At 50.5% G+C, this 25,377-nt stretch overlaps 1 protein-coding gene across 1 annotated transcript in view; it reads right to left on the bottom strand.

Moving 5' to 3' along the window:
• The window catches only part of PAK4 (p21 (RAC1) activated kinase 4), a 46,010-nt gene extending 30,225 nt beyond the window's left edge, over positions 1-15,785 (bottom strand). Inside the window, exon 1 of the mRNA XM_063110123.1 lies at positions 15,607-15,785. The gene's annotated coding sequence lies outside the window, so the exon portion shown is untranslated. The remainder of the gene's footprint in view (positions 1-15,606) is intronic.
• Between the last annotated feature and the right edge of the window lie 9,592 nt (positions 15,786-25,377).

Genomic DNA, 25,377 nt, shown 5'->3' with positions numbered 1-25,377 from the left:
GGGTGGTCACCATTATGCTACAGAGGAAGAGGCAGGCAAAGAGCTGGAAAGTTACCCAGGGTGGCACAGCTGGCCAAGGGCGGAGCTGGCCAGGGGTCTACTCTGCCCCAAAAACTTAACCACCAGGTCACACTGAAGGGAGCAGTGGGGGATAGGGGAGGGGGCGGCTCTTAGTTGGGGGTCTTTGGTCCTAGTAAAGCAAGAGCCCAAAGCTCCAAGTTAATGACAACGGTTTACCTGAAGCTGGGACGGTACAAACTAGCCCCTTGCTCCCAGGCCCCAGGGAGACTCCAAGCCTCAGCCCTTCAGCTCCCTCCCACCCTACTTCTGCGGGATCTGGGTACCAGCCATACTGGGAGTGACTGAAGAATTATTTTCAATCCACTTTTTTTTTTTTTTTTTAAAAAGATGACCGGTAAGGGGATCTTAACCCTTGACTTGGTGTTGTCAGCACCACTCTCACCCAGTGAGCTAATCGGACATCCCTATATGGAATCCGAACCTGTGGCCTTGGTGTTATCAGCACCGCACTCTCCCGAATGAGCCATAGGCCGGCCCTACTTACTTTTTTTTTTTTTTACTTAATTTTATTCTACAAGTAAACTTGACAGTCACGCGAACATTAAGTACACCGTAGTGCTCATACATAGCACCACCTATGAAAGTGTTTCTGCCACAAGAAACTGGACTTGAAATCAGATGGAGCCTCTAGACCTAAGTCCCAACCTACCGAAAGCACAGAACACAGAGGAACATATGAAATGACACCACAAGGATATATGAGCTGGATCCAGACTGTGGGACACTCTCCAGAACACACAGCTCAGGTCTTCCATAGACACACAACCAAAAAAGCAAGCAGGCAAAAGAGCGGATGGGGCAATCTACAGATGAGAGAAGACATAAGGGGCCTGTGAACCAAACACAAAGTGTAGACCTTATCTGGACCCATATCAAACAAACTGAAAAACGGATTATAAGACAATCTGTGAAATGTGCTGATATTAAGGAATTCTTGTTTATAGAAAAATCTGAAATATTTCTGGCTAAAGTCTATGATGTTTGGGATTTGTTTTGAAGTAATCAGGGAGATGGGGCGTGGGGGTACAGATGACAAAGCCTGGTCATGACTGGTACCTGCTGAAGCTGGTAACAGGGACCCAGGGAAGGCATGAGACCATTCTTTTGAGTATGTGTGAACATTTCCACAATACAAAGGTGTTCAATGTTTTACAAAAGGAAATGTGACCTAATCACATCACAATAGCAAAGAATTCTGTATCACTCACCCCATGAACCCTAACTACTAATGCAGGCACCTATCTCCTGCCTCTCTAATAACTGTGCTGCTAACAGCAGTAAGAGTAATTGTAATGGTATAATGACAGCAGCCCTGCTCTGAGCACACACATGCTGACTCACGCACTTCATCCTCCAGCAGCCCTGGCAGGCAGCAGGAACCATTACCCTTCCGCTCCAGATGCAGGAGCTCACAGACAGCTGAGGCTCAGGGCCTTGACTGAGGTCAAAGAGGAAGCTGCGCTGGAGCCAGGAGAGGCCCAGGGGAGCTGGACTCCTGACCCCTTCCTGGAGAGGAGGTGAGGGAGCCCTCAGCAAGTGGGGACACATGGGAACTCTGGCTATCATTCCCCCTCATTCCCATAAAATAATAAAGCTTCTTGCAATGCAATCTTCACATCTTTAGCACAAACCTTTACTGGTATTAAACTACTGACCAGCAGGCAGTCCTACCCCACAGGAGCCTGAAATGTTAACCGGAGTAGGTGACACCACCAGATTTTGGGTCCACAGAGGGGTCTGGTGTTACAGGACATGTCGGGGTCTGCACGCCTGGATAGTCCTCCATGCAAGGTTGCAGAGTCACTCCCATCAGTCAGATGCTGTGCCCTGACCCCCTGCTCCCCCAGACCCCAGGTGCCAGGAGCAGCAAGGGAGGCCACTGAGGTGACATCAGCATCCTTCCCATCAGAAGGATGTCCTGGGCCTGCAGAAACCATCTCCCCTCTGTGACTTCAGCCAGATCCTGCCTCAGAACAGAAGCTTGGGAAGCAGAAATGCAGGGGTTGGGGGTGGAAATAAGAGGCAAAAACATAGGAAGAAAGAATAAGAAAAGGAGAGAGAGGGAGAGACAGCGGCCCAGGCCCTACAGTCAGAAATTCAGATTCAAATGGTCTGGACTTGGGTCCCTTGTTTTGACCCCCTAACCCCACCCCAGGTGATGCTAATGTGCAGCCAACTCTGAGGATGGGATGGGAGGATGTTGGAACCACAGATGCAGACCTGAGACCTTGGGGAGGGCGTAAAGTGAGACAGACTGATAAGGTAGGGGAGGGAAAGGGAGGAGAGGTGCAGGGAGGAGCAGGCAGTGCCCAGAAGACCCCTCTCCTGCTGGCCCACCCTCCCCCAGCTCGAGCCACCAGGAGTCTGGGGCCTGCTGAGGAATGCAAGGAATGAAGCCAGGCCTGGCACAGCCATCTCCAGGTCCCCTCCCCCTTGGCAAATTCCCAGGAGCCTATCCGGGGTCCAGACAACTGCCTAACCCCGGAAGGCCTCAGCCATCACTCAGCCCTCCCTGTCTGAACACCTGCTCCCAGTCCTCTCCTCAGAGCTCCAGTCCCAAACCCCTTGTCCTCTTGGGTCCCCCAGCACAGAGCCCAGCGCCAGCGTCCCCCTCGGTACATGAGGCAATGAGTAGCTGGGACCCTGAGAGCCAGCACAGGGCTGCAGAGCTTCTCACCAGCTTGGGCAGGAGAACGCCTGAGAAGGCTCCCAGAGGTGCTGATCTTTAAGCCAAGACCCACAGATAAGTGAAGCGAGAGCACTAAACAAAGGCCAGTGAGGCTGAAGTGCTGCGGGCCAGCGGAAGAGGGGGCAGGGCCTTGCCAAAGCCACCACAGGGGCTAGGTACTGGCCCCCTCCCCTGCAATGGGAGCCACAGGATGATCTGAAGCAGGGGACCTGCTCTAACCTCAATCACACCTGCTGCCCTCCACCTCTGTCTCTCATAGGAAACCCTGCTGACTCACTGGAGGGTGCTGGGGTATCCCCAGATCCCACCAACCTCTTGGGGGAGAGCCAGGCCCTGGCTCCTTTGTGCCATACTGTGCGGAGACCCCAGCAGAGCTGCTTCCTGCATCTCTGAGCCTGTTCCCTGATAATTAAACTGTAAGCTGATTAGTCAAGGAAAACCTTTAATTAGCCCTTGAAATTGTTCAGGAAAATTACAGCCTCTCTATGGGCGACCTGCCCGCCCTCTGCCAGGGCCCAGGGGCGGTGCCAGGGAAGAAGCAGGGAATGGGGGAGGTGGACTCCTGCCACTGCTATGATGTCCTCACCCTGCAAGGCCAAACCTAGGAAGTGAGACGTGTGGGAGTGGAGGACACAGCCCCCTGCCACATCACAATGTACCCTGGGAAAAAATCCAACAAGAGGTGGGCAAGGCCTCTGCAGGAAAAGTACGACACTTTCGCAGAGACATGGCAAAGACATAAATACATAAAGAGATATACCACGTTCATGGACTGGGAGACAGTGTTGTGTGTGTGTGAGAGAGAATGTGTGTACATACGCAAGTGCGTGTGTACATACACTGACAAGATGCTTGTCTAATATTTAAATGGGATTGCAAAAAGCCAAGAATGGCCAAGACATTCATGAAGAACAGGTGGGAAAGCTTGCTCTCCCTGCAATCAAGACATAAACTAAAGAAATTAGGACCATGTGGTACTATGCAGGAACAAACAGAGAGAAAAGAAGAGAGCACCGAGAAACAGACCGGCTTGTATAAAGACATGAGTTATGATAAGGGCAGCAAGGGGGAAAGTCAGGCTGTGTTTATAAATAGTGCCTGGATAATTGGGGATCCATATGGAAAATGTGAAACTGGATGCCCACCTCACACCATACAGGCACACACATGAAAACAATAAAGACTGAATGTGAAAGATGGAACTATAAAACTACACAGGAAATGAGTGACAAATCTAACTACATTAAAATTAAGCACTTCTGTTCATCAAACAACGCAATAAAAAAAGTGAAGACAAGCCACCAACTGGAGGTAGATAAGTGTAACTAACACCTGAGAAGCACAGGGTTCTCCTCCAGAATCTAGGATTTAACTCAAATAAATAAAAAATAAAAAGGCAGAGAGCCCAGTGGAAAAACAGGCCCTTCACAGGACTTTTGAAGAACATGTGAAAAGCTGCTTCACCTGACTGGCCACCAGGGAAAAGCAAGTCCATACCTCAAGGAGGTGCCACCAGATCTGCTCAACACTACCTGGCAGGATGGGCCAAGGGCTCACCACTGGTGCCACACTCACCCTCCTAATCTGTAAAATGGGTCAAATGGGCGTGGCCACCTCCTGGGATTCCAGGGAGGACTGGGCAGCAGTGTGGGAGTGCTGTGTGGGGCATAGGGCCACACATGCAAACCCTCAATTAGTTTTCCCTATTCATCAGCCTGGAGGGGGTCCTGTATCCAGAATAAGAACTCCCCAGGCCCAAGGTCATGTCAGGTCTTCTCCTGCCTCCAAGCAGGGGTACTCCAGATGGCTGAGGAGATAGGCTCCAAGTGAGTATCAACTGGGTCTGTTTATCCAACACTGGATACCTAGAGGCCACAACAGGTCAGCACTCCAGAGTATTTGTTGGAAAAAAAAAAATCAAACAATCACATGCCAGGCACCAGGGTAACTATGTTAGGAGCAGAACATCAGGAATGCCCCAGAATGCCTGAAGGAGCCCCATTCTAGAAAGGAAGACACTGAGGCATGAGTGGCTGCCAAGGTTCAAATCCAGACCAACTTGAAAACTGATCATTAGTCTTCTTTCAATTTCTCAAAGGCCGCTTGCACTTTCTTGCCCGGAGAACTCTGCACAGGCAGCTGCCTCAGCCTCCCTCCTCCCTTAGCTAATGCCAGTTCACCCTTCAAGTGGCATTCCCTCCTCAGGAAAGCCTGCCCTGCATTCTCCAGCCAAGGCAGATTCCCCCATTAGGCACTGGCAGTGACACTCAGTTTCTTACAGCTCAGCCAACCAGCATTTATTGAGAGACTACTACACACCAAGCCCTGAGAATATAGCAAGGGACACACTCACAGCAAGGCCCCATCATTCCATCTCAACCCCCACTGCTGTAGAGCTAAGTTATGGGGAGGAAGGGGGCAATAAACCGGCAGACCCACAAATCATAATGTAATGTAACTACAATGAATGCCACAAAGAAAACCAAGCAGGGGAAGGTGGCCAGAGAGACGGAGGGTGATGGGGGCTGCTACTCCAGGCTTGATGGTCAGGGAAGGTGTCCCCAAGGAAGGTGACACTCAGCAGAGATTTGCCTAAATGGAAGGACAGAGAGTGCTGCAAGCAGAGGGAGCAGCAAGCACAAAGGCCCTGAGGCAGGACCCAGCCTGGAAAGTTCCAGGACTGGTGCTGCAGCAGAGGAGCGAGGGAGGGTGACTGGAGGCGAGGACAGGCAGGAAAGCTGGGCCTGGCTCTCCTGGGGCCTTGTGGGCTTTTCCTCTGGGAGAGGTGGAGTCAGGGGAGGTCCCCAGCAGGGCAGAACAACACCTGACCAGGTGTTTGCGGCTCCCTCTGGCTGCGTGGTGACAGTCTGTGGGGCCGTTGGGAAGGAGGGAGTGAGGAGGCTGCCGCAATGGTCCAGGAGGGAGATGACGGTAGCTTGAACTATGGGGTGATGAGGAAGAAGAGTGTGAGGCACCAGGTCACACCCTGATGGTAGAGCGACAGGTTTTCCCAACATTTTGGACATGGAGAAGAGGAAGAGAAGAGTCAGGACGAGGCCAGATTTGGGGCTCAATCAAGAGGACGGATGACGATGCCCGTTACTGAGTAGGGGTCACTTGGGGAAATGGGCTTGGGTGTCACCAGTCTGGTTTATCTTACCTGTCCCTGTGTTGCTCTTTGGTCAAGGTCTGTATTCCCTAATGGAATGAGCTCAGCGAGGACTACCTGATTTTAGTGTCCACCCCTGGGTCCCCAGGCCCAGCACAAGGTTTATCAAGGAATAAGCATTTGACTCCTGTTCACAGAATGGGCAAGGGCTGGAATGCACAGGAACATGGGGAGGAGAAAATAACAGGAGGGACCCACCCAGTGATAACCAGCAGTGTTAATTTTTCAGGAGAAAAAGAATAAATATGTTCCAAAGTCAACTAAAAAGGCTGACAGCACCACGTGTCGGTGAGGAAGTGGAAAAAATTCTCACCCCCCCGCCCCCCCATTGCTGGGAGCGTACACAGGCACAACTGTTTGGGAAGCAGCACAACAGCATCGACTGAAGGTGAAGACACCCTACCATCTGGCCTGAGCACCGTGCTCCTGGGTGTATTCCCTGGAGAAACACATGCACATGTACCCCAGGGGTGCCTACAAAGAGAACACTTGCACCAGCATGGGGAGACAGAGAAACAGAATACTATACAGCAACACAGATGAAGGAACTACAAATACACACAGCCACGTGGATGGACCTCACAGACCTAGGGATGAAAGAAGCTAGACACAGGCAACAACATACTGGAAGATTCCACTTACATAAAGTTCAAAAGCAGGCAAGGTGACATTCTGAAATTCAGGGATGAACCTGGTAAAAATTATCAGGAAAAGCAAGGACACAATGACTACCAAGATCACAAAGAGTGGTCACTACTGAAGTCGCAATTGAGAGGGGAGATGAGGGGGGCAAATAATGTGGAAGATTTGGGGGGAAGGGACAAGAGGGCTATGGAGGCCCCTGTGGGCAGCAGAGAAGAACCTGCAGGGGTCCTCACCTGGGAAACGAGGCTGCAGAGGAGCTAGCAGCCTGCAGTGACCTACTTTCTCCCCACGGATAGTGCTGACCACTGACTGTAGGGGGTGGGAGGGGAGAGGAGGAAGAAGAGGAGGCAGCCCTGGCATCTCCCGGGCCAGGATGGCAGTCTGCTTTCCAAGTGGCAGTGGCGAAACAGGACTGGGGCAGCAAGTTCGAAACCACCACACAATGCCGCTTCATCAGGAGTTTCCAGGGCCAGGCCAGAGTGCCAGAGGTGGGAGCAGGGAGGGCCCTGGAAGGAGGTTCTCTATGTGAGGACCTTGCCCAATGCCCCCACTGTCAAGCTATCACCCCAAAAGTTCTGCTGCAGCTTGCCTAGAATGAAGATACAACAGCAGGGAGTAGCGTAGGTGGGGAGGGAGGGAGAACTTTCTAATTCTGGGGCTTAATTATGGAGGTGGCAGAGGTAGTGGGCTGTAGTGGTTAGGCACCACACCTCCTGAGGTCCAGTCCCAGCCCTGCCTGCTCTGTGACCCTGGGCAAGTCTCCCAGCTTCTCAATTTCCTCCCCTATAAAAGGGAGATAATAATAACACCTAGGTCTTGGGGTTGATGGGAGGGTGCAATAAGTTAGTTCACAGAAAGCACTCAGAACAGTGCCTGTTAATATGAATAATATAGAGTAATACTGAGTACTAAAACTAGCAGCCAATAGTCTTTGAGCACTTACTACTTATTTTGCCTGCTGAATACGCATTTATATCCTCAAAACAACCCCACAGGATGCACCATTATCATCCCCATTTTACAGATGAGGACACCAGGACACAGACAAATGAAGTGACTTCTTTGGGGTCACACAGTTAGTATGTGGCAAGGCTAGCTCCAGAGTCCATGCCTTCAACCTCCACTACGTCAGACAAGTTAAGAGCTCCAGAATGGAGCCAGGAAGGCCTGGGTTCGAGTCTCAGATCTTCCACTTACTTGCTGTAGTGTTGCTGGCCTGTGCCTGTCTCCCCTTCTCAGGGAAAGTAAAATTATCAGGAATAGACAGCTCCCAGAAAAGGAAGCCAGATGGCTTTCAACAACACAAAGATGCACCACTTTACTCAAATTAAAATCAGAGCCACAATGAGGACCATTTGTCACCTATCTATCTGGCAAAGGTCAAAATGTCAGATAATACCCCATCCACACCAGTAGGGTGTGAGGAAACGCTAGTGCCATCAGCACTGGGGGTGTGAGTATAAACAGGCACAACCACTCTGGCAGGATGGATCAGTACTGGCAGAGCTAACGGGGTGCACATGTTAGGCCCACGAGTTCACTTCTAGTGATGTGTCCACAGCTACACTACATGCAGGTGCAGCCCTGTTCACAGGAGGGAAAGACTGAAACAGCCTGAATGGCCATCAGCACAGAGAGAGTCAGTGGGGGCACACGCATGCTATGGGACATTTGCAGGACGTTCAAGGAAGTATTGTACGTCCTTCTACAGAACTTCAGAGTGAAAAATGCAAAAGGCAACACCAAGGTCAAGGGTTCAGATCTCCATACAGGCCAGCCACCAAGGAAAAAAAAAGAAAATGCAAAGGGCAGGACAGAACACAAACATGGGAAGTCTGTTCCAATTTACCGAAAACAAAAGGGAGGGGAGAGCACTTGTAGGAACAAATGTCGCAAGATAGAGAGAACAGAAACTGGGAACAATGGCTATCTCTGGGAATGGGGACTGGCAGCCTGGTGGGAAAGAGATTTCCTTGTCACCGTATATCCTTTTGTGCTCTGTGCAGTTTTTAAATTATTATTTAAGGGAATAAGTAATACATGCACATGGAGCAAAAATGTGCCTTCTTAAAATTAAAATGCAGGAAAAATGAGGTTAATAACACCTTTTCCTCAGGGTCTCTGGGCAGAGCCAAGGCAAAGTGCCCATAAAGCACAGAGGCCGGTATCTGGCACACCGAGCCTGCAATACCAGGAGCTGGGGGCCCAGAGGAGGACAGGGCACATGGAGATGCATTAAAACTGCTAAGTTCAGCATCTACCAAGAACTCACCAGATGCCAGGCATCAGGATAAGCACTTTACTTTTGATCTCCTCTATCCTGTCACAGCCCAAGAGGTAGCCACTAACACCCGCATTTAACAGGTGAGGAACGAGGCCCAGGGGCTCCCAGCTAGAAGGCAGGCTGAAGTATGTGTGTGGACTGGGCAGCCAGGGAGGGAAGCTCCCACTGCCCCTGGGGACGGCAGCAGATCACCTCGCAGGTGCCCTGGGGAAGGTCAGGGCAGGACCAGAGAGCCCCAGGAGACAAGCTGCAGTGAGCAGTGGCTTCTGTCACATCCATCATAGCTGCCTCCCCCGGGACCTGTGAGAGTTCCCCTTCTGACCCTCCTTGGCCCCCCCAACCTTCCTGTGGGCCAAGGTTTCTGGCAGACAATAAGCCCTAGCCCCGGAGGGGTGGCTGGGGCGGGAGGGGTCCCATTTCCCTGGCTGTGATTTGGAAGGAGACCGCTTCCTACTAGCAGCATCTGTGGTGGCCCAGCTGGGGTGATGGGAGAAACAGCTGCTGGGGACACCCCTGAAAGGCGTCTGGCCAGGAAGTCTGGCTCACCACAAGCCAGCAGGGCAAGGAGGGGTGAAGCAGTGGACAAGAAAGGGAAGGGAGGTGCTGGGGGGCCCTGAGGGAGGTAGACATCCACTACCTAGAAGCTATCCAGGTCAAACAGATCCCCAAGGAGCTTCTGTCTAAAAAGGAGCCTGGGTAAGAACCAACTGGACAGAAATCAGCCCTGCCTTCTCAAAGCCACTTCCACATCACTGAAGTTCAGCCACAATGAGCATTGACTCTGGAGCCTTAAGGCCTGGGGTTCAAATCCTATCTCTGCCACTTGCCTGCTGTGTGACCTCAGGCAAGTAATGCACTTCTCTGAGTCTCAGTTTTCTCATCTCTAAAGTGGGGATGATAACGGTGCCTACTTCATAAGTAGTTCTGAAGAATGAAAGAGTTAATATGGGTAAAGTACTCACAATCTTGGCTGGCACACAGGACCCTCCCCTATCACTGTCACTTCACCCTTTCCACCCTCTTCTCCTGCCTGGACTATCACAGCAGCCGCCCCACAGTCTCCCTGTCTCCACCCCCCACAATCCGTTCCTCACACAGCAGCCTGAGTGATCTTTATAAAAGGGAAACCAGATGTTGCTAAAGCCCTCCAACAACTTCCCGTTACACACAGAATGAAATACAGACTCCTTACCTCAGTCTGTCAGCCTTGCTCTATCTGCCACATCCTGCCCATCTCCCTGACGTCATCCCATACTCAGCACACTGACCTCTCTGACGGTCCTTGAGCATTCCAAGCTCACCTGAACCTCGGGCATTGGCACTTTATGTACCCACTACCTGTTGTATTCTTTCTACCTCCTTTCTAAGCCTGGCTCACTCTTTTTCATCAATCAGATGTCCCTTTCTCCAGAAAGCCCTCAATGATTCCCCAGGCTTGGTCAGGTGCTTCCTCTGGATTCCTATAGTCCCTGTGCCTCCCCATCCCACCCTGACCCCTCTGCCTGTGCCTCCCCATCCCACCCTGACCCCTCTGCCTGGGCCTCCCCGTCCCACCCTGACCCCTCTGCCTGCGCCTCCCCGTCCCACCCTGACCCCTCTGCCTGGGCCTCCCCGTCCCAGCCCTGACCCCTCTGCCTGGGCCTCCCCGTCCCACCCTGACCCCTCTGCCTGGGCCTCCCCGTCCCACCCTGACCCCTCTGCCTGCGCCTCCCCGTCCCACCCTGACCCCTCTGCCTGGGCCTCCCCGTCCCAGCCCTGACCCCTCTGCCTGGGCCTCCCCGTCCCACCCTGACCCCTCTGCCTGCGCCTCCCGGTCCCACCCTGACCCCTCTGCCTGCGCCTCCCCGTCCCACCCTGACCCCTCTGCCTGCGCCTCCCCGTCCCACCCTGACCCCTCTGCCTGCGCCTCCCCGTCCCACCCTGACCCCTCTGCCTGCGCCTCCCCGTCCCACCCTGACCCCTCTGCCTGCGCCTCCCCGTCCCACCCTGACCCCTCTGCCTGCGCCTCCCTGTCCCACCCTGACCCCTCTGCCTGGGCCTCCCCGTCCCACCCTGACCCCTCTGCCTGCGCCTCCCCGTCCCACCCTGACCCCTCTGCCTGCGCCTCTCCGTCCCACCCTGACCCCTCTGCCTGGGCCTCCCCGTCCCACCCTGACCCCTCTGCCTGCGCCTCCCGGTCCCACCCTGACCCCTCTGCCTGCGCCTCCCCGTCCCACCCTGACCCCTCTGCCTGCGCCTCCCCGTCCCACCCTGACCCCTCTGCCTGCGCCTCCCCGTCCCACCCTGACCCCTCTGCCTGCGCCTCCCCGTCCCACCCTGACCCCTCTGCCTGCGCCTCCCCGTCCCACCCTGACCCCTCTGCCTGCGCCTCCCCGTCCCACCCTGACCCCTCTGCCTGCGCCTCTCCGTCCCACCCTGACCCCTCTACCTGGGCCTCCCCGTCCCACCCTGACCCCTCTGCCTGTGCCTCCCCGTCCCATCCCTGACCCCTCTGCCTGTGCCTCCCCGTGCCTCCCCATCCCGGCCCTGACCCCTCTGCCTGTGCCTCCCCATCCCGGCCCTGACCCCTCTGCCTGTGCCTCCCCATCCCACCCTGACCCCTCTGCCTGGGCCTCCCCATCCCAGCCCCAACCCCTCTGCCTGTGCCTCCCCATCCCAGCCCTGACCCCTCTGCCTGGGCCTCCCCATCCCAGCCCTGACCTCCTGGGCTGTCACTGTCTAGGTACAGCAGGACTGTCTCCTTCATTGTACCACAATTCATTGTACCACAGGCTGGAGCTGTGCTGGTCATCACTGGGACCAACCACCAGACATACACAAAGAGTGTAACAAGGCTTTGTTCATCCCTATGCAACCTTCACCTCCTTACTCCTCGGCTCCTTCCTGAAAAGATTCAAGTCAGTCCAGTTCCCTTTCCCAATTGTCAGCCCTGGGAACTGCCCCCCAAGGAGAGTTGGATCAAAACTGTGATCACTGTCCTGGATGCTCTGGAGGGTAAAGGTCAAAACTCCCCCCATATGCCTCCTCCTCTGAGTGTGGGGGCTCGGTGGGTATCAGGTCCAGCTAAGCCAGTCATGGGAACCATCTCCCCGACTGTTCCCAACTAGTCTGGTGGGGCGGGGGTGGGGAGGACCATAAAATCTATCATCTCAGGCTGAGTAAATCGTTTCAGTGAGGACCACAAACCATCACATAGCAGGATGTGGAGCAAAGGGAACCCTCAAGCACTGTCGGGAAGGACCCTGAGACAATCACTTAGAAGAGCAATTTGGCAACATCCAGGTAAGGTGGAAGGTCCAGCATTTCCACTGCAAGGCATATGTGCAAGAGAGCCTCTGGCCACAGTGTACAAGGAATCATGTTCTAGAATGTTCATCACAGCACAGTTATAGTCCCAGCTGGAAACCACCTAAATGGTCATCAAAAGACGAATGAATAACTCCTGTATGACACAATCACAAAAAGAAATACTCAAGGGGAGGGAAAATGAACAACCTGTCCTAGACCTACACACACCCACACAGAGAAATATCCAAACTCTAACGCTGAACAAAAAAAGGGAGTTGCAAGGCCAGTTAGCTCAATTGGTCAGGGCTGTGCTCATACACTAACATCTGGGGTTCAATCCTTGTACCAGCAAAATAAAGCAAGTTACAGAGGACATGTTCACAGTGACATCATTTACATGAACTTTAAAATGGCAGTGGTCAGCCCAGGCTGGCCATGAGAACCACCCAAGTTCTGAGGCCAGCCCCATACCAGATCAAATAAGTCCAAATCTTCATCTCTATGGTGGGCCCGGACAAAGTCATTTTTAAAATCTTTCCAGGTGATTCCAATGTGTAGCCAGGGTCGAGAACTACTGCTCTATTATTTGTGAACATGTTCAAGGGTAGTAAAAGTATGAAAAGCTGCAGAAGAATGCTGACCATCAAATCCAATAGAGTAGCTACCACTAGGAAGGAGGGAGAGGGGCGAGTGGGGAGAAGACCCTCAGCCTTTCACTGTATCAACAAGTTCTGTGTTTTGTTATAAAGGAAGCTTAGTTTGAAATGTATTATAAGGAACAAAACTGGCAAATAAGAGATCACTTGTCCGAGGTCCCACTGCTAGTGAGTGACAAGGCTGAGACCTGAATACGGGTCTCCAACGCCCAAGCCCCATCCCTCCTTATCTGTGCCAAGCCCCAAGATGCTGAGAGAACTGGCACCGCCAGGTTGGGAGGCTGGGCCGGCCTCACAGGGCTGCCTGGCAGTGTGCCTGCTCCCTGACCCTGCCAGAGCCAGTGGGGGTGGGGCGGCAGCCAGAGAAAGCCAGGAGCAGGTGGAGAGAGGGTTCTTCACCATCTCTGAGGCCCTCTCCGGTAGCGGTGGTGGTAATGGTGGTAGACAGCAGCAGAGGACTAATGTTTACATAACACCTACTGTATGCCCGGCCTTGGGCCAAGCACTCTACATTCCGCATCCTCATAGCAATTCTAGGAGGCAGCCATTATCACTATGCCCATTTTGCAGAGGAGGAAACTGAGACACTCCCACAGCCTGTGAGTGTGAACTGGGGGAGCTGGGGTATGAAGCGGGCATCCTTGCGCCAGCACCTGCTCTCTGAACCACCCCCCAGTACCATTCACAGAGCTCCACATTTACAGGCAGCTCCTCATCCCTCCCCTGCTCCCACTGCCCCTCCCAGGCTGAACCCCCTCAGGATCTTGCCCTGACCCTACACAAGCCACTTGGCGCCTCCAAGCCCCAACCCTGCACCCATCCCCTGACCTCCACTCATGTCCTGCACACACTGGCTCGTTCTGCCTGGTGCGCCCTTTCCCGTCCCTTCTACTTACCCTTCACAGCTTCCCCAGGGGACTTTCCTAGGGACACAGGCCCCAGCCCTGGCTCAGAGAATGGGACTTCTTCACTCTCTGAACATGTCCTTGCAGGCTATATCACCCACAGTTTGTGGAGATATAGCCATGTGTCACTGGCTGGGGGCTGTCCCACACTGCTCCCACCGGGAGACACTGAGAACCCTGTGAGGTTAGAATCTCTGTGGGTCTTGTCCCCTGCTGCAGTCCCAGCACCCAGCGCAGTGCCCAACAGTCCGCTCCCAAACAGAGCACCCTTTGCAGGCCAGGCCGTGCTTCAGATGGGGATTGAGGGAAGGAACACCATGGAGCAATCCCTGACTTGTGGAACCCGCATTCTAGCAGGGGAGGCAGACAACAAACAGGGCCCTAATAAATAAGGTAAGGACAGAGAGAAGGCCTGGGAAGAGAAAGAACAGTGAGATAAGGAGAGCCTGAGGGCAGTGAGAGCTACGGTGGGCCTGGTAGACCTGAGAGCGAGTGACAGGGTCAGTGAGAGGGGCAGGGTGGGGAAAGGATTCCAGGAGCAGGGAACAGGAAGATCACAGACCTACAGGGAGGTAGAAGAACAGGCTGGGGAGCGTGGGGTGCAGTAGGAAAGGAGGTGGGAGCAACTGAAGACCACAGTGAGAGGTTGGGCTGGTAAGCACAGAGAACACCCAACTTTGCCCAGGGTACCACTCACGGACACCCTCCCCAGCCAGAAGCCCATCAGACTCACTCAGACTCTGGGCCCCCACAAACAACCCACTCCCATAAGCTCATGGGAATTTCCCCTCCCAGATCACATCCTTCCAAGGAGACCAAGCAGATAGTTCCGTTCCTGCCCAGGGAGTGGCCTGGCCTCACCCTGCCCCCTGCTTCCAGGAACAGACCTCCACGCAATGGACAATGTGGCAACTAAGAGCAGGAGCACTGGAATCATCCAGTCCCAATCTGTCTCTGCTCTTAGCTTTCTAAGGCTCACTTTTTCTGTCTGTAAAATGGGTTTATCTCTAGCACTCATTTTACTAGATTGTGGTGGGGATGAAGTGACATCGGGCACACAGGTCCCTAAGCATAGTGTGAACCCTCATTAAACATTAACCAATATTATGATTATATGAGAGGTAGTAGGCCAGAACTCCCCAGGTGGAATACCAGCCCCACAACTTATTCATTAGGTGACCCCACACGTTGTAGGGGGAACTAAATGAGTTGTGTAAAGTTACGCAAAACGTTGAGAAAAGGGTCTAGCACAGTGACCTGTGAGTGTCTGCTGCTATTACCACTATTTGCAGGAGGGGGCTCCCATTCTCCCACCACCTGGAAGCACCCCGACCTCTCTCCTGGATGTTCCTGCCCCTCCTTCCCAGCAATATGTCCCAACTGGGTTTTAACTACTGACCCTCCCGAACATCTGTACCAGTGTCAGATTGTGACCTCCGGACCCTCCAGCCACGCCCCACCTCTGAGCCTCTAAAAGGCTACCCCCATCCCAAAACTCATTAATCTGGCCCGTTGGTCGTGGCCTTAAACCTCCAACCAGCCGCCCCCAAGGATGTGACCTCTATCCCTCGTAGGCGTGCCCTCCCCTCAAACTATTAACTTTGGCCTCTCCTTTTCTGAGAATCGCCCCATCCCCTCGAGCGCTCCCCCACTTCAAATATAAAACTTTGCAGTCCCCCCGCCACGCCCCCTTAGCTAGCTTGACCTCCGATATCCTCACCTCCCCCCCCCCCCCCCCCCGCTCAGCGTTGACCTCCGACCCCTTCGACACGACCCTTCCCTCCACAAGTGAACTTTGACCCCGGCGGCCCCGCCCCCTCCTCGGGAAAACGCTCCCCCACCGCCAGCGCCCAGCCCACCCCAAGCCCGGGCCAGACCGCCTATCCTACCGGTTCGGCGCCGCAGTCGCTCGTGGACTAGCTGCTTGGTCTGGAACTCCGCGACCTCGTGCCGCCTTCAGCGCTCTTGCGCTGCCGCCACCGCGGCCACTGCCGCCGCCATGTTGAATCCCCAACAAACATCCGGGGCTTTCCCCCCTCGCCGCCCACCAGTCCCCATAGCAACGGGGCTGACCGGACAGTGGGCAGGGTCTGCGCAGGGGTGGAGCTGAACGCCTGGTAGCTCCCGCTCCAGCCTCCGATTGGTGCAGATTATCCAATCGGAGACCTTTGGGCAGAAAATGCCAAGCGGGGATTGGAAAATTTGGAAAAGGTGCGGGGAGCCTGGCTCCTGGCCCACTCAGGTTCTTAAAGGGAAAGGACTGCTTTCTCATAACACAGATTCCCACCTTGTCCGAAAAAGTTAAGTGGTGGAAGACACTAATGGGTTAATAATGGCCAGGAACAGTTTTTAAGCACTTGAACTACGTGCCGGGCAGCCGGCTAAGTGCTTTACTTACATTATCTCGCTGAATATTCACCACAACCTTGTTGTATTATTAATACCCATTTTACAGATAAAGAGACTAAGGCTCAGAGGGAGAACTAGCGGCTTAGAATCACAGGAAGTAGGTAATGAGTTTCGAACGAAGGTCAGACTAAGCCTGGAAACTTGACAATACTTGAGCTTAATCTTTTTTATAAGTTTTTTTTTTAAGTAGTAAAAAATTGTAAAATACAAAAAACAAACAAAAAACACCATAAACTAAACTCGGGCACGATCTTACTCACTGGGCTCCAGCCTTTTGGCTTTTCCTGAAAAATATCAGGTGCTCTCTCACCTCAGGGTCTTTGCATCATTGGCTTTTCCTTCTGTCTTGAACATTCTCTTCCCCCATGTGTCCTCACAGCTCCCTCACTCCCTCCCCTCCTTCAGGGTTTTACTCAAATGTCACCTACTTTTTTTTTTTTTTTCTTTTAAAAGATGACCGGTAAGGGGATCTTAACCCTTGACTTGGTGTTGTCAGCACCACGCTCTCCCGAGTGAGCCATGGGCCTGCCCCTCAAATATCACCTTCTCAGTGAGACCATTACTACCCACCCTCTTCACATGCTATCAAACCTTTTACTTTGTTTTTTCTTATTTTTTGATGCTAATTGTAGTTATTGTTTGCTAGCTGTCTCCTCTGCTGGAATGTCAGCTCCATGAGAGCATGGATTTTTGTCTTTGTTTAGTGCTGCGTTCCCAGTGCCCTGGCATTATTGGCATGTAGATGCTCTATAAACATTTGTTGAATGGATGGTTGAATGAGTGGTAATTCCAACCCTTCAGAGATACTTTTAAATGTTTGGTGCTTATCTCCTACCCCAGCACAGTGTCTAGTACATAGTAGGCATTTAATTAAGGTCTGTGGAAACAGCATGACGAGTTATTTTTTCTTTACATTTACCTACCTTCTCTCCTTTAACATAATCAGAAACACATTTATAAAGAATGTTGTGGCCACCGGCTAGCTTAGTTGGTTAGAGTGTGGTGCTCATAACACCAAGGTCCAGGGTTTGATCCCTGTGGCCAGCCACACACAAAAAAAGAATGTCGTATCTTAAAAAAACAAAATTATAAATATCATCAGTATCTTTTCATGTCCTTAAATATTCTTCGAGAAGTTTGTTTTATTTTATTTTTTTGGTGGCTAGCTGGGAACAGGATCCAAGCTCTTGACCTTGGTGTTACCAACAGCATGCTCTAATCAACTGAGCCAACCAGCCAGCCTAAGAAGATTGTTTTTAATGGCTGCATAAGAAGCCATCCTATCAATGAAATCTAATTTGTTTAACCTCTTTCTTACTGAACATCTAACCTTATAATAACTATTTTGCTATTATAAATAATTCCCCCCTCCCCCTAAAAATCCAAGCAGCTAAATATTTGTGTAATCTCTAATTATTTCCTTTCAATAGATTACCACAAATAGAACTGCTGGGTCACAGGGAATGTACATCTTTAAGATTTAATAATAGCAACAGCTCCCATGTTTCAAGCATTCTATGCATCAGGAAGCATGGTGCTAAGCCGTGTAATTTTAACAACGGGAGCTATGATTATCCATCCCCGTTTTGCAGAGAAAAAAACTGAGTCTTAGATAAGTAACTTCACTTGCTCCAAGTGACATACTAATGGGTCAAAGCCAGCTTAGATTCCCAGGCAACCTCTCCACTGACTGCCCTCTGCTGCCTCCCCATGGCCTGGGACACACATTGCCAAATTGTGCTGTAGGTATCCGGTTCAGGATCCCACCAGCATCCAGAAAGAACATGCCCTTTAAACTATCCTCACCAGCATTAAACATTCTCATTTTTGTGCTCTTTTGAAATCTTTGTGTTTTACAGAATCTCTGCTTTTTTTAAAAAGCAAGACTACTAGCTGAGATGATGATACCTTATTCAGGTCATAGTGATGGGAGAAGGCCAGGTACAGTCTTTACCTCTTTAATGCCCTGCACAAATTTCAGAGCCTTAGGTTCTAGCACCCTTATTTGAGGAAGCCCCCTTGTAACTTAGTTGGGGGTCCCAGTCAGAGGTCAGACCCCTGGAACAATCTTAGTGGCAGACCTGTCCCAAAGGCTTCCTCAGAGTGGGCAATCAGGCCCTGCTACTTTAGGGGCCCAAAAAAGCCTCCTACAGAGGGCTTCCTGGCAGGATGATGAGGTGACCCTTAAGAAGATGGAAACAGGAGAGGAGGATGAGGAGGGTTTGCCCTCATAAAAATTATAAATTTTAGTCCATCAAGGAAAAAGAAGAGCTGCAATATGTGGATGGCAAGCAATGCTTTCTATCCTTCATATGGAAAGAGCATTTACAAGTCAATAAGAAAGAAATGGTAATATACAACAGAAAAATAGGCAAAAGACATGGACAAAAATGAAAAATACAGACAACAAATAAGAAAAATCGAATTGGCAAATAAGAAATTAATGAAATGAATATTAAACAGACTTTTTTGGTCTCTCAGGAAAATCTTTAAGTATTATAATCAGTGCTGATTATATACAAGATATACAAGATAAAAGCCACTCTTACTCCCAATTTGTGGGCTGTGATTGGGGACAGTCTTTTGGCAATATCCATCAAGAGACTTTACAATGTTGTCTACCCTTTGATAAAGCAATTCCATTTCAAGGAATTGATCATAAAGAAAAGAAAGAAATAGACAAAAGTGTATATGTGAAAATATTTGTTACTAGTAAGCGCTATTTTAGTAAGAATTTTTATTGTAATTTTTTTTTCAATTATTAATATTATCATAATGTACTTAAGTCCCCTATTGTTGGACACTTAGGCTGCTTCCAATTTTTCCTGCTTTCTATGCCAGATCCTCTCTAAACACTATACCTGCATGATCTTATCTAATCCTCTCTGCTAATCTATAAAATGGGATCCTTGGTCTCTCTTAACAAATGAGGAAACTGAGGCATGGGAGTAGGGTGAGAGACGTGGAAGTCCTACCACTTGTAAGCAGCTCTGCTCAGATTTTAACCAGGAAGTCTGACTTCAAAACTGAGCCCCTAAAGACTGCTCAAATTAATTCAATAAATATATCCATTGAATGCCATCTGTGTGCCAAGCATGTTGAATAATAACTGCATACGTTTACTGAGTAGTCTATGTAATAAGCCCCATGCTATGCACTTTACATGTATTACCTCATTTAATCTCCACAACAACCCTATGCACGATCGTTATCCCCATTCTCCAAATGTGTAAACTGAGGCACAGAGAGGTTAAGTAACTTTTTCAAAGTCACATAGACAGCAGGCTTCAGGATCTGGGATCTTAACTATTTCTCTTCTTTTTCAGAGGAGAAATGCTTGAGAGATAAATAATAAACACGTGAAAAAATAAATAGCATAAAATAAGGTGATGAGCAGAACTAGAAAGAAAAATCCAATGTCATAGAACACATCCAAGCAGCCATAAAAAGAATGTGGAAGACACAGGACCCAGCAATCCTACTCCTAGGTATTTACTCAAGAAAAATGAAAATGTATGTTCACAAAATGACTTGTATAGGAATGTTCATAGCTGTTTTCATAATCGCCAAAAACTGAAACAACTCAAAATGTCCATCAATTGGTGAAGATAAACGCATTACAGTGCATCCATTCCGTGGAGTACCACTCAGCAATAAAAAGGCAGGAATTCTCGATAAGCACACCAACATGGATGAATTGCAAATGTATTAGGTTGAGTGACAAAAGTCAGTCTCAAAAGGCTACATACTGTTTGATTCCATTTGCAGCATTCTAGGAAAGGTAAATCTAATCTAGAGTGACAGAGAGCAGATTAGTTGTTGCCTGAGGCTATGGGACAGAAGGAGGGACTAATGGCAAAGGGACAGGTGGGAACTTTTGGGGTGACAGAAATGTTCTGTATCTTGACTGTGGTGGTGGTTTCGTGGGTATGTACATATCTGTCAAAACTCATCAAATTGTTCACTTTAAAAGGGTGCAATTGATTGGATTAAATTATATCTCAACAGAGTAATATTTAAAATATTTTAAAATGCAGTATAATCAAGTATGGATTTCAGTTAATGTATAAATATTGTGTCATTAATTGTAACGAATGTACCATACTACTGTGAGATTCTAGTAACAGGGGAAACTGGGTGTGGAGTTTATGTGAACTCTACTATCTGCAATTTTGCTTTAAATCTAAAACTGTTCCAAAAAATAAAGTTTAACTTTTTAAAATGGGAAAAAATGCAAAAAAGAGATGATTTTTGCTCATGTTAATTTTGATGGGAAAGAAAAATAGGTTACCAATCCTTCCACATCGTATCACAGTGTTTTCATTTTTAAAACGTCAGCAGTTATGAGGAGAAATATTAAAATGTTAAAAGTTAGGAGCTGTTAGTAATGGGACAGCAGGGAAATTTCCAGTTCTACTTTATTCTTTTTTTTTTTTAATTGACAGATAAAATTGTTTGTATGTACCATGTACAACATGATGTTTTGAAATATGCATACATTGGGGAATGACTAAATCAAACATATGCACTACCTCATAGTTATCAGTTTTGTTTCTATTTTATTCTTCTCATGGTTTTACTTTTTTTTTTTTAGACAATGAGTGTGTTACTTTCTCACCTGAAATAAAACTAAGATATTATTTTTTAAATTTGCTGAAAAGAAGCAGCAAAGATCTGGAGGAAGGAAGGGGCTAGGAGGAGGGGCCTCTACCCAGGACAGAGGGATCCCATATAACAGACCCCTGCAGAACCTCCAGGAGCATCCTGTCTCCTCAGCAGTGTGTGCGGAATCCTGGGAGGAACCGTGTCTCCCCCACTCAACTTTCTGCCCACTCCACGTCTTCTGACCTCATCTCCTGACCTCATCTCCCTCCACTTCTCCCTTGGTGACTCCTAAGTTTGCCAGATATAGCCAATAAAAATACAAGATGCCCAGTTAAAATTGAATTTCAGACAAATCTTGAATCTTTGTTTTTTTAGAGTAAGTATGTTCCATGCAATTTTGGGGACACACTTATACTAAAAAAAACCAAAAAACCCAAAAAAACCCAGATTCAAGACTTGTCTGAAATTTAAATTTAATTGGGCATTCAATATTTTATCCAGTAATATTACTCACTCCACACCAGCCACCCTGGCCTCAATGCTGTTCCTCAAACACACAGGCTCAGTCCTGCCTCAGGGCCTTTGCACCTGCTGTTTCCTCTGCCTGAATCACTCTTCTAGGTCTTTGCTTTGACCAACTCCCTATTGTTTGGCTCATATGTCACCTCCACAGAGATGCCTTTCCTGGACACCATATCTAAAGCACCCTTTACTATCCCATTTTATTTCTTTTCCTTTTTTTTTTTTTTTTTTTTCCTTTTTTTCTGGCAGCTGGCTGGTAAGGGGATCTGAACTCTTGACCTTGGTGTTACCAGGACTATGCTCTTCCAAGTGAGTACTATCCCACACTTTAATTCCAGTGCATTTCCTTCACAGTGTTAATCACCATCAGGAATTCTCATATGATAGTATTTTTGTTTTCATGGCTTCTTTTCTACCTCCCCCAGTAAAATTTAAGCTCCACGAGAGCAGAAATGTCCTCACAGCCACCACAACATCTCCAGCACTGGGTCACGGTAGGTGAATGTTTCTTTCACAGTCCTCAGTGGCCATCAACAGAAACCACTTCTGGCTGATTTGAGAAACAAAGGAGTTTAGTAAATAAAAAATTGTTGGTGAATGAATACAGAGACCCCCAGCTTTCCCATGAGCTCTCCCCCCGGCCCTGCTGCCCTTTCGGGGACCCTCATCCCCACGCCCCAAGCTTGGAGGCATCTGTGCAGCCTCCAAAAGCCTTGCTCATCTTCACCTCCCAGAAGCCTCAGGGTCTCCCTCCCTGAACCTATAGCTTCCTGTGCACGTCACATAGCACAGGTGTCGCAATCAGCCATACATGCCTGTCACCTGTGCACCCAGCAGTGGGAACTCCCAAGGGCCTTTATCTGACTCACCTAAATCACAGCCATTCCTACCCTTGTTATGTGTTCCCTCAGTGCCAGGTGCTGTGCCCAGCATTTTACCTGTATTTCTATTCCTTCTTTCATCCATTCAACCAATATTTATTGAACATCTACTATGTATCAGTGACTAGCGCTACTAGGGAAACAGAACCAGCAAAAAAAAAAAAAAAAAAAAAAAACGTGGCCCTGTTTAAATAATTAAATGTGCATCTATATAGCGGGTTGCAAGATCTAAGTGCTCTGAAGAAAAATAAAGTGGGGCAGGGGGATGGAAGTATGGGGGCGGTAAACAATGTGGTCATGGAAATTTCACTGAGAAGGCGACACAGAGCAAAGAAGCAGGGGAAGAGGGAGCCGTGTGATACCTGGGAGAACAGTGTCTTAGGCAGAGGGAACAGCCAGTGCAAAGGTGGGAGGCCAGTGTGGTTGGAGCAGAGCAGGAGAGGGGGTGAGTGCAGCCGGGTGAGGGCAGGGAGGTGATGGGAACAGATCGTGTGGGGCCTTGCGGACTACAGGGAAGACTCTGGCTCCTCTTCTGAGGGAGAGGGAGCCATAGCAGGGCTCTGAGCAGCGGGAGGATATGGTCAGATGTGGGTATTCACAGGTCCCTTTGGCTGTGTGTGGGCAGGGAGAGAGCAGGGAGCACAAGGAGTTGGTGGGAAATGTGTAGCCAGGACCGGGATGGAGGCCTCAGAGGTGACCGAAGTAGAGAGGTGCTAGATAGATTTTAAAGGCAAAGCCGACAGAATTTACCAGCTACTTGGATGTGGGGCATGAGAAAAAGAGGAGTCAAGGACAACACCAAGGCTTTCAATCTCATTTAATCCCACGGCAACCCTACAAAGTAGTATCATTTTATGTTACACACAAAGAAACAGAGGTTCAGAGAGGGATGGTGACTTGACATGGTCACACAGGAAGTGACAGAGCTAGGACTCGAACCCAGCTTCCATCTGGCTCCAGTGCAGGCCTTGCCCTCTGTGGACCCCACCTGCTGGGCATGTCCCCAGCCTTGGCCAGCTCAGGATAGAATGTACTGGGCCCACACAATGCCCTAGCTCAGTCTTTGGCTGCAGAGTGTAATAACTCTCCAGTGTGTGACTTCACGGGCTTGGTCCACCCCTCCATAGCATTCCCTCATTGCTTGTCACCTGGGTTGGGTAACTGTGTTTCCCTGCCTGCCTACGAGCTCCCAGAGGGCATAACTGATTATGGGGCTGATTCATTGCTGTCCCTGGCATTGCTTGGCTGGAGCCTAGCATGTGGCAGCCTTCATTAAGGCAACAAATATTTATTAAGCATCTATCTTGTACTGGACAATGCTGGGGCACAGCCCTGGGCCCAGCCCTTCTGAGGGTGACAGTCCAGTCGGGGAGTCAGAGAGACCCATCCTCAGACAGAAACAACCCAGATTGGGGCAGAGCTGGGATGGGGGAAGCCCAGGGGCCCCAACCCAGCCTGAAAAGGGGCCTGGGAGGGTTTGGTACAAGTGATAGAATCATGAAGGAACGAAATGGCCCTGGTCGCCACCCTCACAGACCCCTAGCTCAGCAGGGTAGACGGACAGAGAACAAGTTAAATCAATGAGAGAACTGGAGGACAGAGGGCAACAGGGACGGGACCGAGAGCAGCTGAGGCTCTTTCAGCTGGGGTCTCCAGGGAAGGCCTCTGAGGAGGGGACACTGGGGCTGAGACCTAAGGCTGAGAAGGTGCCAACCCACAATGAGCTGGGGAGAGCACCTTGGGAAGGGCCAGCAGGCAGTGCATGGACCCTACAGTGACAAAGAGGTTGGTGTGTCCGAGAAACTACAAGGAGGCCGGTGTGCCTTGGGCTGAGCGAGGGAGGGTGAGAAGTTTGAGGAGACGGAAACCACACAGCACGATGGAGGAGCAGATAGAGGTCATCCCGCAGGCTGAAAACCCATAGGCTTTCCTGGGGGCAGCCCTCGGCCCTGAGGCCGGAGCCCAGCCTTTGCCTGAGACTCCTGGAGTCAGGCTGCGTCTTACACTTGCTCAGAGCCCTCCTGTGACTCCATACGAAGTCCTCACTGTGACCCACAAGGTCCCACACAATCTGTCCCTGTCTCCTCCCTGCCCTCATCCCCATCCTCCCCCTCACTCTCTCTGCTCTGGTCTCACCAGCCTCCTCACTGATCCTCCAACAGGGCAGGCACATTTCCATGTCAGGGCCTTTGCACTGGCTGTTCCTCTGCCTGGAATGGTCTTTCCCCACATGTCCACCCATCTGGTTCCTTCCTCACCTCCTTCAGATCAAATGTCACCCTCACAGTGAAGTCTCCCTGCTCCCCCGCCCCTGCCTGTTCTGAGCACTTATCACTGTTTCTTTTGTTTGTTTTTGTTTTTGTAACCTACTTATGTATCATGTTTATTGTCTGAACCCCTGGTTAGAATGTCAGCTCCATAAGGGCAGAGATCTCTGTCTCGTTCATGGCTATTTCACCAGTACTGAGAATAGGGCCTGGAACCTGGTAGATGCTCAATTAATATTGGCTCAATAAATGAAAGGAAGAAGGGAAAGAGAGGAAGGAGGAAAGGAAGGAAAGAGGGAAGAAACTGGCAGGTCTGGTAGCTTCTAAGGCTTGTCAGCTGCTCCAGCTGGAAGGCAGGAGTGTTAACACTTCCTCTCTTCCCAGATAAGACAGTACCAGGCTGCGAAACTGAGGCACAAGGAACACTGGGTAGCACTCCTTGGGCCACTGAAGCAGAAGTCAGGCTTTGGGTTGACTGGAGGGTCAGGATCAGAAGAAAAAGCCACCGACGCCACCTGCTGGTGAGTGGTGTCATGGTGGTTGTGCCCACCTTGCTGACCTGGGGCTGGTGATGCCCCTTGCCAGGTGGGCAGCAGAGGAGCCAGCCCAGGGGGCATCTCCAGCAAATGTGCAGAGTCCACGGAGCCACAGCTGAAAAAGTCTCTTTATTCCCAAGGCCCTGAGGGCCCCCCATGCAGTCAGTGCTATGCAGGAGGCTGGGGCTGTACTGGCTGAGGTCTGCCCTGCTTCCCTCTGTGCCTGCACACTTGCCCTCCCTCCATGGCCAGCTAGGACTCCCACCTCTCCAGGAGGGAGAGCTGCCCCAGTTCCCGCAGGGCTGTGTCCACTCCACATGGGGCCTCCAGAGGGCAGGGGAATCAGGGCCTGCCCTGACTCCCCACCTAGACCTGGGCAGTGTGATCACACCAGCCAAGGAAGCAAAGCCTAGGGTTCCAGACGGGAGCTGCCCCCATCA

This window comes from Cynocephalus volans, chromosome 10 (genome assembly GCF_027409185.1).
Source record: "Cynocephalus volans isolate mCynVol1 chromosome 10, mCynVol1.pri, whole genome shotgun sequence".
NCBI lineage: Eukaryota > Metazoa > Chordata > Mammalia > Dermoptera > Cynocephalidae > Cynocephalus > Cynocephalus volans.
This window is presented reverse-complemented; position numbering and strand designations above follow the sequence as displayed.